General features: G+C 41.3%; 1 long non-coding RNA gene across 1 annotated transcript; it reads left to right on the top strand.

The window, feature by feature from the left end:
• The first annotated feature begins 1,749 nt into the window (after window positions 1-1,749).
• LOC125374799 lies at window positions 1,750-14,182 on the top strand. Its single transcript, XR_007218776.1, has 3 exons — window positions 1,750-1,842; window positions 1,927-1,992; window positions 14,060-14,182. It is a non-coding gene; the product is annotated as an uncharacterized LOC125374799 (long non-coding RNA).
• Window positions 14,183-14,629: the final 447 nt, after the last annotated feature.

Here is a 14,629-nt window from a genome sequence, read left to right as displayed (position 1 = left end):
TAACATGAGGTGCCTGTATAATCAAGGAGGCTTGGTTGTTAACATGGGTGCCTGTAAAATCAAGGAGGCTGAGTTGTTAACAAGGTGTACCTGCATAATCAAGAAGGCTAGTTTGTTAACAAGGTGTACCTGTATAATCAAGAAGGCAAGGTTGTTAAGAAGGTGTACCTGCATAATCAAGAAGGCTAGGTTGTTAACAAGGTGTACCTGTATAATCAAGAAGGCTACGATGTTAACAAGGTGTACTTGTATAATCAAGAAGGCAATGTTGTTAACAAGATGTACTTGTATAATCAAGAAGGCTGCCATGTTTACAAGGTGTACCTGTATAATCAAGAAGGCAAGGTTGTTAACAAGGTGTACCTGTATAATCAAGAAGGCTACGATATTAACAAGGTGTACCTGCATAATCAAGAAGGCTAGTTTGTTTACAAGGTGTACCTGTACAATCAAGAAGGCAAGGTTGTTAACAAGGTGAACCTGCATAATAAAGAAGGCTAGGTTGCTAACAAGGTGTACCTGCATAATGAAGAAGGCTAGGTTGTTAACAAGGTGTACCTGTATAATCAAGGAGGCTAGGTTGTTAACAAGGTGTACCTGTATAATCAAGGAGGCTAGGTTGTTAACAAGGTGTACCTGTATAATCAAGAAGGCTAGTTTGTTAACAAGGTGTACCTGTATAATCAAGGAGGCTAGGTTGTTAACAAGGTGTACTTGTATAATCAAGGAGGCTAGGTTGTTAACAAGGTGTACCTGTATAATCAAGGAGGCTATGTTGTTAACAAGGTGTACCTGTATAATCAAGGAGGCTAGGTTGTTAACAAGGTGTACCTGTATAATCAAGGAGGCTAGGTTGTTAACAAGGTGTACTTGTATAATCAAGGAGGCTAGGTTGTTAACAAGGTGTACTTGTATAATCAAGGAGGCTAGGTTGTTAACAAGGTGTACCTGTATAATCAAGGAGGCTAGGTTGTTAACAAGGTGTACCTGTATAATCAAGGAAGCTAGGTTGTTAACAAGGTGTACCTGTATAATCAAGGAGGCTAGGTTGTTAACAAGGTGTACTTGTATAATCAAGGAAGCTAGGTTGTTAACAAGGTGTACTTGTATAATCAAGGAAGCTAGGTTGTAAACAAGATATACGTGTATAATCAAGAAGACAAGGTTGCTAACATGCCTGTACACTCCAGGAGGCTACGGTGTTATCAAGGTGGGTGTACCTTTGTGATCAAGAAGGCTAGGTTGTTAACAAGTTGTACCTGTATAATATTACCAATTCGTTGTTAATATTACCCATTCATTTGGGAACATTATCAAATAGGTGAATTAGAAATACAACTAAATTGAGTTGGCAATATTACTATACAACGATATTAAAGACCACTATCCCATTCCAGAGGGTCCTTGGAAGGACGTTGAAGGGGACCTGCGTTCCATAATCAGTTGTTAGTGTATTTTGCAAGTGTCGTGTTCTGTGGTGATATTTGCACTCCAGCAATGCCCCTCTTTGTGTAGCTAGACCACTGGCAGGAGGGAATTATTTACAAGCATTAATCCACAGCACAACACAGTCATAAATTATGTAATATGACCTATTTTCGATTTCAAAAAGATGTTTTTCCATTCTTCTGGCAATAAAAAATGATTTATTTGAAGTTCATAAAAAATAGCATTGTGTTTTGACTTTTTATTAACAATATGCAACACACAGACCACTCTTGATAAGTTATTTTACCCATCCAACAAGATGTCAAGACAGATGAAAGGACGGACATCTTCTCTGTATCTCGACCTCCACCATCTATGCTGTCACCGTGCCAACCTACGTTATGAACACACCAGGTATTTATTCGTTCTGTGATGTAGCGAGTTATCACATCTATCTTGATCATGATGCCACGACTGCAATGTTCTTTACTGTGATAGGCAAATCCAGGAGAGCATGGGTCAGAGGGAGTGCTGGTGCGGCCTTCGCGGGATTGTAACCACAAGGTAAACCCTCAGAGAATAAGCAGACTCAATTATCTGCCGAAATAGATTAGGCTTAAAATGGTGAAAATTATATGAATGGATCACTGAAAAACGGTGTTGACACCGCGTGTTCGCGAAAAGAGTGAGCATGCCCTTCTCTACTAGTAGCACCCGTTACTCACACAACTTGTATAAAAGTCTACCGTCGTACATCAGTACTCCTGCCATACGACGGCAATCGCGTCTTGACCAGACAATCCAGTGACACGATAGCGCGTTTACTGGTTTGGTAAAAACTAAAAACTAAATGTTAATCTGGAATTTTGTGTACAAGTGCAGACGCTCTACTGCTTAAAAACAAAGAGAAACACACAAGAAACAAGTTTTTTCAACAGGTAAAAACTTGTGGTACAGTTGGGTATTTCTTGCCTCTTTCTAATACACAGGGGAACACATTGCACCCCAAATCCCACGTACATAGAGTACAGTGGATTGTATGTAAGACACTGGACCCCATATCCCACGTACATAGGGTACAGTAGTTTGTATGTAAGACACTGGACCCCATATCCCACGTACATAGGGTACAGTAGTTTGTATGTAAGACACTGGACCCCATATCCCACGTACATAGGGTACAGTAGTTTGTATGTAAGACACTGGACCCCATATCCCACGTACATAGGGTACAGTAGTTTGTATGTACGACACTGGACCCCATATCCCACGTACATAGGGTACAGTAGTTTGTATGTAAGACACTGGACCCCATATCCCACGTACATAGGGTACAGTAGTTTGTATGTAAGACACTGGACCCCATATCCCACGTACATAGGGTACAGTAGTTTGTATGTAAGACCCTGGACCCCATATCCTACCTACATAGGGTACAGTAGTTTGTATGTAAGACACTGGACCCCAAATCCTACGTACATAGGGTACAGTAGTTTGTATGTAAGACACTGGACCCCAAATCCAACGTACATAGGGTACAGTAGTTTGTATGTAAGACACTGGACCCCATATCCCACGTACATAGGGTACAGTAGTTTGTATGTAAGACACTGGACCCCATATCCCACGTACATAGGGTACAGTGAGTTGTATGTAAGACACTGGACCCCATATCCCACGTACATAGGGAACAGTGAGTTGTATGTAATACATTGTACACCAGTACCCCACGTGTATAGGGAACAGTGGGTTGTATGTAAAACACTGGACCCCATATCCCACGTACAAAGGGAACAGTGGGTTGTATGTAATACATTGGACACAAGCACCCCACGTACATAGGTAACAGTGGGTAGTATGTAATGCATTGTACACCAGTATCCCGAGTACACAGGGAACAGTGGGTTGTATGTAATACATTGTACACCAGTACCCCACGTACATAGGGAACAGTGAGTTGTATGTAATACATTGTACACAAGCACCCCATATGCATAGGGAACAGTGGGTTGTGTGTAATACATTTTACAACAGTATCCCACGTACACAGGGAACAGTGGTTTGTATGTAATGCATTTTACACCAGTATCCCGAGTACACAGGGAACAGTGGGTTGTATGTAATACATTGTACACCAGTATCCCACGTACACAGGGAACAGTGGGTTGCATGTAATACATTTTACACCAGTATCCCACGTACATAGGGAACAGTGGGTTGTATGTAATACATTGTACACCAGTACCCCACGTGCATAGGGAACAGTGGGTTGCATGTAATACATTTTACACCAGTATCCCACGTACATAGGGAACAGTGGGTTGTATGTAATACATTGTTACCAGTATCCCATGTGCATAGGGAACAGTGGGTTGTGTGTAATACATTTTACAACAGTATCCCACGTACATAGGGAACAATGGGTTGTATGTAATACATTGTTACCAGTATCCAACGTACATAGGGAACAGTGGGTTGTATGTAATACATTGTTCACCAGTATCACACGTACATAGGGAACAGTGGGTTGTATGTAATACATTGTACACCAGTATCACACGTACATAGGGATCAGTGGGTTGTATGTAACTGGACCCCATATCCAGCGTACATAGGGAACAGAGGGTAGTGGGACACATTGTCCACCAGTATCCCACGCACAGGGGGAAGAGAGGATTATGGGGAACACATTGTAGACCAGTATCCCACGTACATAGGGAACAGAGGATTTAGGGTAACACATTGTACACCGGTATCCCACGTACATAGGGAACAGGGGATTGTGGGGAACACATTGTACACCAGTATCCTATGTATATAGGGAACAGAGGATTTAGGGGAACCACACTGACTGTATGAATTCATGTCATGTATCTCAGTACCACACCGACTGTATGAATTCATGTCATGTATCTGAGTACCACACCGACTGTATGAATTCATGTCATGTATCTCAGTACCACACCGACTGTATGAATTCATGTCATGTATCTGAGTACCACATTGACTGTATGACTTCATGTCATGTATCTCAGTACCACACTGACTGTGTGACTTCATGTCATGTATCTGAGTACCACACTGACTGTATGAATTCATGTCATGTATCTCAGTACCACACTGACTGTATTAATTCATGTCATGTATGTCAGTACCACACTGACTATGAATTCGTGTTGTGTATCTGAGTACCACACCGACTGTATGACTTCATGTCATGTATATCAGTACCACACTGACTGTATGAATTCATGTCATGTATCTGAGTACCACACTGACTGTATGAATTCATGTCATGTATCTGAGTACCACACTGACTATGAATTCATGTCATGTATCTCAGTACCACACTGACTGTATGAATTCATGTCATGTATCTGAGTACCACACTGACTGTATGAATTCGTGTTGTGTATCTGAGTACCACACTGACTGTATGACTTCATGTCATGTATATCAGTACCACACCGACTGTATGAATTCATGTCATGTATCTCAGTACCTCATTGACTGTATGACTTCATGTCATGTATCTGAGTACCATACCGACTGTATGACTTCATGTCTTGTATCTGAGTACCACACTGACTGTATGACTTCATGTCATGTATCTGAGTACCACACTGACTGTATGAATTCATGTCATGTATCTCAGTACCTCATTGACTGTATGACTTCATGTCATGTATCTGAGTACCACATTGACTGTATGGATTCATGTCATGTATCTCAGTACCACATTGACTGTATGAATTCATGTCATGTATCTCAGTACCACACTGACTGTATGAATTCATGTCATGTATCTGAGTACCTCATTGACTGTATGAATTCATGTCATGTATCTGAGTACCACACTGACTGTATGAATTCATGCCATGTATATCAGTACCACACTGACTGTATGAATTCGTGTTGTGTATCTGAGTACCACACCGACTGTATGAATTCATGTCATGTATCTGAGTACCACACTGACTGTATGAATTCATGTCATGTATCTCAGTACCACACCGACTGTATGACTTCATGTCATGTATCTGAGTACCACACCGACTGTATGAATTCATGTCATGTATCTGAGTACCACACTGACTGTATGAATTCATGTCATGTATGTCAGTACCACACTGACTGTATGAATTCGTGTTGTGTATCTGAGTACCACACTGACTGTATGAATTCATTTTATGTATCTGAGTACCACACTGACTGTATGAATTCATGTTGTGTATCTGGGTACCACACCGACTGTATGACTTCATGTTGTGTATATCAGTACCACACGGACTGTATGACTTCATGTTGTGTATCTGGGTACCACACCGACTGTATGACTTCATGTTGTATATCTGGGTACCTCACTGCGTACTTCACTGATAGTATGGAGGTTTACGACGCAGAAAAAAAATATTTGGAGGAAAAATGCCGTTGCGGGGACTTGTTGTGTATTGATTTGTGTAAATAATCCGCTAATTAGTATCGGGTCTTATGCCATTCATCAGATCCGACGTCGTGTGTACGCTGGACGTGAAAAAAGATCTACAGCGTTTTAAAACAATGTTACAACAGGTTTTATTGGGTGTCAGACCGATATGCAGATAAACCTTCTGATGTAATCCACCATTGCATTGTTGTATACACTCCAACTCATGTCAATTGATGGAAGCCCTTGACCAGGACATGAGATCAACTGGCCAATGATGACCACACGCATGCGCTGCTATATTTCGTGTTTGTGCGTGAACACAACTACTCATGTGATCGTATATATTCACTATTCTCATTCACTTAGTGACACACATAAACATGGTGGTTGGCAATATAATAGGACATTTTTATTTATAACATGCCTTATCTCATATATATCCTTTTGAATGATGATAACCCACTCTGCAGAAGTGACATCATTTCACGTTGCAGGAATATGGGATATATATGACGATGTGGCTATGTTTTTCTCACTTCCAAGTTTGTGTGTGGCGAGGAGTGACATCACATACAGCCTATGTGCAGAAACAATGGCATCGCTCTGTTGTGATGTGGTAATTTAATTTAAATGTAGCCAGTCCCCTGAATATTTTTAAATCAAAGATATGCTAATCGAAAGACTCAAACTGTCTCGGCAGATAACATGGTTGTGTCGTAGAGTGACAAAATATAAATTGTCAATGCCAGAGAAAATCCCGTCTAGATTATCCGCCGATTCCATTTGGCCTAAAGGACAAACTAGCTGAGAACATTATATCAATAGCCACTGAAAATCAGTGATGGCACCAGGTGTTTATGTGTCTGTGACGAGGTGGTCATAGCCTGCCAAGCCGTTTTCTAGTTAATCGTGGTACATACTAAAAGCAGCGTAAAGCTGTCTCGTCGGCCGTCCCACCGCCCGAAGGCATCCTTAGTACATGGCATGGACCGCGGTTCAACGTCTGCTCATGACCTGCTTTGTTAACACCCTCTATGTGAAAAAAGGAAAAAGACATTGAACAGGTGAATCTGAAAGTTGACATTTTTGTTGCCATCCTTTGAGTCATGATATAACAATACCTTAGGACAGAACACTGGAAAGAAATACACGACGCGTATCTCAAGACCACTTTTATTACATCACATTTTATGAAACATTACATTACAATCTGTACATGTACTCGACCTTGTTTATAACACTAAGAATATTCTTATTACAGCGTTAGAAATATGTTTTTTGACATTTGCTTGCAAATATTGTAAGATATCAAAGAGAATCCCAAGGTCGTGTTTACTCCTAGATGATCCTACTTCAATGTGTACATTTGCTAGCTTGAGGTATGATGATGTCTGACACCATGTTCCTGATATAACCTTTAATTTCACGGCCGCGATACCTGCTCTGTGGGCCCTGTAGGCAAACTAAAAAAAAGATGCAGTCGCTGTTTGAGATGTTCTCAAGATATCTGCACAACTTACAAGTACACAGACGAGAAACAATCCTCAGATTTAGGTAAGTCTTAAATATATAAGAGTTGTCCAAGATAGATTGTAAGGAAACATCTTAAGATGGGTTCTGTCATGGGTTGTACGTAACAACCCACTGTCCTAGGTTAGAGGACACCACAGTCGTGTGTCAAATGTTCAATCAACCGTATAGGACATGACCCAATTCAACATCGTATCTCATACTCCAGTAACTCTTGTCGCGAGGAGGCTAGAGAGCACGACTCACATTTCAGAACGTACCATCTATTGTGTTGACATTACTACGGGTCAAGACCTACACGTATGGATAACGAGGCTTACGGACTGGACATGTCAGGTGTTGCGCATCATTACACAGGTGACTCGACCCATGGGTTACCTTTCCCCACCAAGATGCTCACAGTTGAAACCTAGGACATGACGTTATATACTGGCTACCGGCGTAACGACCATACCTCCACTGACCCCGAGATGGAAAGGGCAAGTTGGTATTGCGTTTCACCATCAGACACAAATATAGAATCAAAGGACGGCATATTTGTGTGTGATTGATCTTGCTTATATTTCTCTTATTCATAAAAAGTTTTTGTTACACATAGGTAGAAAACTATATTCATGGTTGAGATAAAATTGTCCCGGGAAGCTGCGGGTTAGGTTTGGTCTTCAGCAGCCGCTGTTAGTCGTAAGAGGCGACTAACGAGGTCGGGTGGTCAGGTCGGTGACTTCGTTGATGCATGTTGTATCCCATATGAGTAGATCGATGCTCATGATGTCAATCACTGGATTGTCTCCTCCTGACACTATGTTTTACAGACCGCCGTCATATAGCTGTATAGCTGAGTGCGGCGTTAAACAACAAACAAACATGAGATAAAGTTTACAAATTTGCAGGATCTTTATGGTCTTATCAGTTGATTTTATCTACTAGAGTGTATCTCCATTTTGGAATGACAATATCCATATAAACACTGCCAGCCGTGACATGACTGAAACACTTGTATTGGGAAAGGTGCGCACGCACGACAACAGTCAGATATGACATAAACACTGGTATTGCAAAAGTGCTAGCGTACGACGACAGTCAGATATGTAAAAAAAACACTTGTATTGTGAAAGTGCTAGCGCACAGCGAAAGTCAGATATGACAAAAACACTTATATTGTGAAAGGTACGGGCGTACGGCGACAGTCAGATATGACAGAAATACTTATATTGTGAAAGTTACGGGCGGCCGGCGATAGTCAGATATGACAGAAATACTTGTATTGTGAAAGGTACAGGCGTACGACGACAGGCAGATATGACAGAAATACTTGTATTGTGAAAGGTACAGGCGGCGATAGTCAGAAATGACAAAAACACTTGTATTGTGAAAGGTACGGGCGTACGGCGACAGTCAGATATGACAAAAAACACTTGTAATGTGAAGGTGCGGGCGCACGGCGACAATCAGATATGACAGAAGCACTTGTATTGTGAAAGGTGCGCGCGCACAGCGTTGACAGCATTCAGTCACAAACTAACATTTATATGTCAATGTGTTTTTGTTTATACAAAATCCTGAAACACAAAATGTTCAACTTGAGTTCAACTGTGAGTGTTTCTCCTTCAACCGTCCTACACATGGAGGGCTGTGTTACATAGTTTGAGTGGCTTTTTATATTTCATGACGATGTATTTACCTCGGATTTCTTACCAACTATTTTATCACTGCCTCGTTACCCTCATTGAGTCTGCCCTGCACCAGTCCACCCATATGCCAAATATGTATCAATTATCAGATTAAATGTCTTGCTGCAGGTCTTCCTGTCAATGGAACCCCACAACGTCTTTGTCTTTCAGTGTAGCAGGAATAATTTGCTGTTTAATTTGAGTTAACGTTCTGAAACCATAACGTCGACACATGACCACACCCTCCTTCGTTTTAACAGTTCCCAACACATTACTCTGTATATCAGTACCTTCATATGTAAAACAACAATAGATATATGTGCGATAGGTGCCTGTGCTTAACGTCATGTGATAACAGGGCAAAACTCTCGCTGTGCAGTCCGTGTGTATGTAGTTTTGCTAGAGACGGATACTGAATAAATACCCATGCGAATTCTTTGGTACACATGTATATTTACGAATCAATTTTGTACTGCAGCATTATAGCTTAGCAAGTGAAAAAGTGTCATGACTAGATTTATAGCGTAATAGAGTTTTCGTGCTATTTTAGCCTCTGACTCCATTACACAATGTTTTTTGGCCCAGAGTGGTACACATGTAGGTTAGAGAACGCTGACCCAGTTAGGTGTGTGACTGTTTCACGTACTAGAGATAAGGATCTGTTTGCCCTGGGGAGTATTCATGGAATCTGTGGGACTTTCAGGAGCGAGGGTGGGGGCCGGGTTTTATGGTGGCCGAGAGGGGACATCGCTTTCTCGCTTTCTCGCTCGATCGCATTCTCGCTTTCCCGCTCGATCGCATTCTCGCTTTTCTCGCGGTTATGCAATATCCCCTCTTGACAACTATAGGGGCCGCATGTGATATCTGCTGCAATTGGGAGGGAATGTTGAACTTTTCTCACTATTTACTTAAAACATAATTTAATTACAGACGTAGGTGCGTTTAAAACAATCCACAATTGTGAGTTTTGCGTAAAATGTAATAATTATTGATTGATTTTCGGCCCTTTTCAGTTGTATGTGACTATCACGCCGAAAACGTGTGGCAGATCCTGGCAATACGCTCTAAATAAATCAGGTTAAAATCTGAATACATACTTTTCAAAAGAAGTTAAGAAGACTATGGTTAATTAGTCATGGCTGATTGTTTTTTCAAAAATACAATCATATAATTGTGGGTGTTCTATAACTTGTTTTCGGCAGTTTATCATATTACAGTGTGTCATACTATTGTCCGCAAATATTCTTTTTGACATTTGATGTATGTTTAATTTGAATTATGTTTCTTGTCTTGTGCAAATCTACAAGTATATGTACTTGCATATAGTAATTTGATAAAAACCGCTGTAAGTGAGTGAGAATGGTTTCACGTCGCTTTTAACAATAATCCATTAATATCACGGCGGGGAACACCAGAAATGGGCTTCACACATTGTACCAATGTGGGGATTCGAACTGGGTCTTCGGCTTGACGAGCGAACCCTTTAACCACTAGGCTACCCGACTGCCCCCATCGCTGTGGCGTTACAACAGTTGATATGTGTACTTGTGTAAACTACACATATGGAGAGACAAAATAATTAGTGTGGCCACACAGTTAACGTTGATAACAATATGAAATGCATTACAATGGTTATCTATAACATATGTCAAATCAGCTATTATTGGAATATATTATGTATATCTTAAGTTTAGTTTTGTCAAAATTATGTATGTGTGTGTTTGTGTGTGTGTCTGACTCATTGTTTGTGTAAAATGTAGTAGATAACTACATAACTCACATCAGAACGCATAATTGTTAACCATACAGTTTAAATGGATAGAAAATTGCTACATAAATATGTATATTCCTGCCTGAGCCTATACTATAATTGGATATCTAGTCTCCCCTGGCAGGAAAGTTAAACTTTATTTTACAAGCACCTTAGCGTTAAATTTATTTCCTGAAGACAGTTTGATCGAAGGTAATTATCAGATACGAGTTCTTTTTAAATAATATTTACTACTAAGGCAAAGACACGTATCTTATCTATCTGTGTTTTGTTAGGGAAACATAACTGTGTACATGTATAACTTTTGTCTGCATAATGTACATGCATCTTAATCAATATAAATGTTATCCCGAAATCGTACGAGCACATATTCGGCTTCAACTGCAAATCTAACGACCGACAAAACAATAAAACAATTTCTTTGGACGTTGCAAACAATTATTTCTTCCAGTTCAATTTATCCTTAAAAGTTTTAAGATTGATGGAGGAATATGATTATATGGGGAAGGGGCGGGGACCGGGGGGGGGGGGGGGGGGGGGGGGGGGGGTTGTGTGTGTGTGTGTGTGTGTGTGTGTGTGTGTGTGTGTGTGTGTGTGTGTGTGTGTGTGTGTGTTATGAACAGAATGAAAATATGAACAGTGACTATTCTGTTGTAGTCTGTGAATTTTGCTTGTTTGGTACACTACAAGTAAAAATAGACACGTGTGTATATACAAGCTAAACGAGAAGAAGTTCTGTTTGTATACTGAACAACAAAGGTTCCTGTGACATTGAATGAGATTTAATGCAAAGTTATGTTTTTTACCAAATCTGAAACAATTTCGGTTTGCAACAGATAAAAGACTCCTGTTCAAATGGTTTAATTTGCCATACTGACCAAAAAAACATGTCAATTTACAAATCTATAGCGTGTGTGTCCACCTCTGGTTGCGATGCAAGCAACACATCTTCGTCTCATGGAATGGACTCGGCGTCGCGCAAAGTCCTGTGGGATATCTGTCGTTATCTGCTGGAGCATGTTTCGAAGTTCCTGGAGTGTCTGTGGAACAAGTGGTTGACGTCGAAGGCGCCGATCCATCTCATCCCACATGTGCTCGATTGGTGAGAGATCAGGGGAGCGAGCCGGCCAGTGGTGGACATGCACGTTGTTTTGTTGAAGGGACTCCTGAACCAGTCGAGCAATATGAGGCCGGGCGTTGTCATGTTGAAAGGTAATGCCTGGGCCATGACGTCGCAAAAACGGTTGAACAACAGGGCCGAGGATCTCGACGCGGTAGCGCTGTCCATTGAGATTTCCCTCTACCACTATCAAACAGGTCCTCTGTCTTGCTGTAATCCCACCCCATACCATAACGCTGCCGTCCGCGAACCGATCTTCTTCCACGACACAATGATTGACGTAACGTTCACCTCGACGTCGGTACACTCGAATCCGTCCATCGCTGTGGCTGAGATGAAAACGAGACACGTCAGTGAGTAGAAATTGTCCCCACTGCATGGCCGTCCAGCGTAGACGCTGTCTGCACCACTGAAAACGTGCTTGGCCGTGGTTTCCTGTCAAAATGGGACGTCTTCTGGCGGGTCTCCTGCCGACAATCCCTGGACATCTGAGGCGACGACGTACGGTTTGTGAAGATATTCGTCGAAGGCCAGGGATGCTTCTTGCAGTCACTGTTGCTGGCTGGAATCGATTTCGTTGGTGTGTTGTTCGAATCCAGTTGTCTTGTCGATTATTGGTATACGCGTGGCCTGCCACTCCGAGAATGGTCTCTGACTGCATTCGTCTGTTGCAAACGCTGCCTTAAACACCAAAATGTTGTTTCTGTTGACGTTAAATTGTCTTGCAACATCACGTTGACTCGATGTTTCAAGCATACCGATGGCTCGCAGACGCTCATTTCCGGACAGTCGTGGCATTTCGTAATATTGAATAATTTCGTAATTTTGTTGTTTTTCTGACTGGTTGTTGTCAGCACGATGCTAAACAATGCATATGGAATTCCGTTAACGCACATGCTTTTATATCCATTCATGGGCAGAGAAATGCATGGGGCTTGCATAAAAGTGAACTTTTGCATGGAATGCATGCTTTTCTGTAGCAGTTGCGTTTTTGTGACTTGATTCCTGAATGTACTACAATATTGAAAACCAAACTTTACTTGTTTGAAAAATACACTAAAATATTGGTGTCACAGGAACTTTTGTTGTTGAGTATATTTGTAACATATTTATCTACTACAAGATGTTAGGGAAATCTAATTATAAGAGGCAAATTAGCGGTGAGGAATGGGTCACTGAACATCAGCAATAACTGTTTTAATGTGCGGGATTATGGGAAATATCGCTATCTCGCTCTATCGCTTTCTCGCTTTCTCGCTCTATCGCTTTCTCGCTATATCGCTTTCTCGCTCTATCGCTCTATCGCTTTCTCGCTTTCTCACTCTATCGCTTTCTCTAATGACTAACCATAGTCATATGAAAGAATGGGTGTTCTTAAATTTCTTTTGAATAGTATGTACTGTAAATCTTGAAATTAACGTTAGAGTTAATTATAAATACAAAAAATGAGAGTTGACTTAATTAATTAAACTTTGCATTTACATGTATGTCACGGAAATGACTGTTGACAAAACGGCCTCACTGCACACTTTGCATAGCGGAAATACCAACTTGAATATAAAACCAATCAACTATATATTTCCACATTACGGTTACTGAGAACAATATGTCATCCAAAAACTAGAAATTACATAATGGACATCCGGTAGTATTACTATTTCTTGGGTGAGGACTTCCACTTTGATGGCATCTACTCCGCAAACAAAATAAACATTGATATAATCTAAGTGTTGTTTTTAGGAAAACACTATTGTTTTTTAGGAAGTACTCTACTCAGAGCTAATGAGCGGTGTTATTTGCTTTTGTTTTGATAACTTGGCCTGGGGGCGGGGGATCCAATAACACTCCTAAATAGGGCCATAAATCAATCAAATTCTTTTTTACGCAGAAATCCGTGGATTGTTATAAAAGCACCTACGTCTGTACCGTTAATATATGTTCAAGTAGATAGTGAGAAAATTTCAACATTCCATCCATATGTATAATTTGAAATGTGACTGGAAAAATCTCAGCTCTCTTTTCTGATTAAAACCCACATCAGCCTCCGCTCCCTGAGGTCAAGTTTAACAATTCATTAATGTTGTTTTACGTATATACTTTTTATCGTATAGAAACACATCACACCAGCAAACACACCAGCATTGGTGCCACCAGCAGTTTAGAAGAGCCGTTACTGTATCTCAACAGCAGATAGCAGAGAGAGAGAGAGAGAGAGAGAGAGAGAGTCTGGCGACGCCCTGGGGAACGTTATTCGGATGCTTGTGTTGTTGAGAGAGACTCGTGGGGTGGTCCGAGCATCATGGTGCATTGTGGAATTGGTCTTGCACAGAGGGTCGGCCCTGTGGTCTTCCAGAACATCGGTCCAGGGAGAGGCAATGGTGTCACAGCAGCTCGGTACATTGATCAAGTCTTGAGACCACACGCCGTACCTCATTTGGCACGTCGCCGCAACCACGAGTTTTAGCATGATAACGCCCGTGCCCACACTGCGAGAGCAACAAGAGACTTCCTCCAGCAGAATGGCATCAGAACCATGCAGTGGCCTGCCCTCAGTCCCGATTTAAATCCCACTGAGCACTTGTGGGACGAGATTCAAAGACGGGTGAATGACGTTCGACCAAGGCCGACAACTGCAGCTGAACTGCGTCAGGCGTTCCTCAGAGTGCGGGCTCAAGTGCCTA

This window comes from Haliotis rufescens, unplaced genomic scaffold (genome assembly GCF_023055435.1).
Source record: "Haliotis rufescens isolate VD_foot unplaced genomic scaffold, xgHalRufe1.0.p SCAF_6, whole genome shotgun sequence".
NCBI classification, from domain to species: Eukaryota; Metazoa; Mollusca; class Gastropoda; order Lepetellida; family Haliotidae; genus Haliotis; species Haliotis rufescens.
The sequence above is the reverse complement of the archived record's forward strand: the minus strand, read 5'-3'. Positions and strand labels throughout refer to the sequence as shown.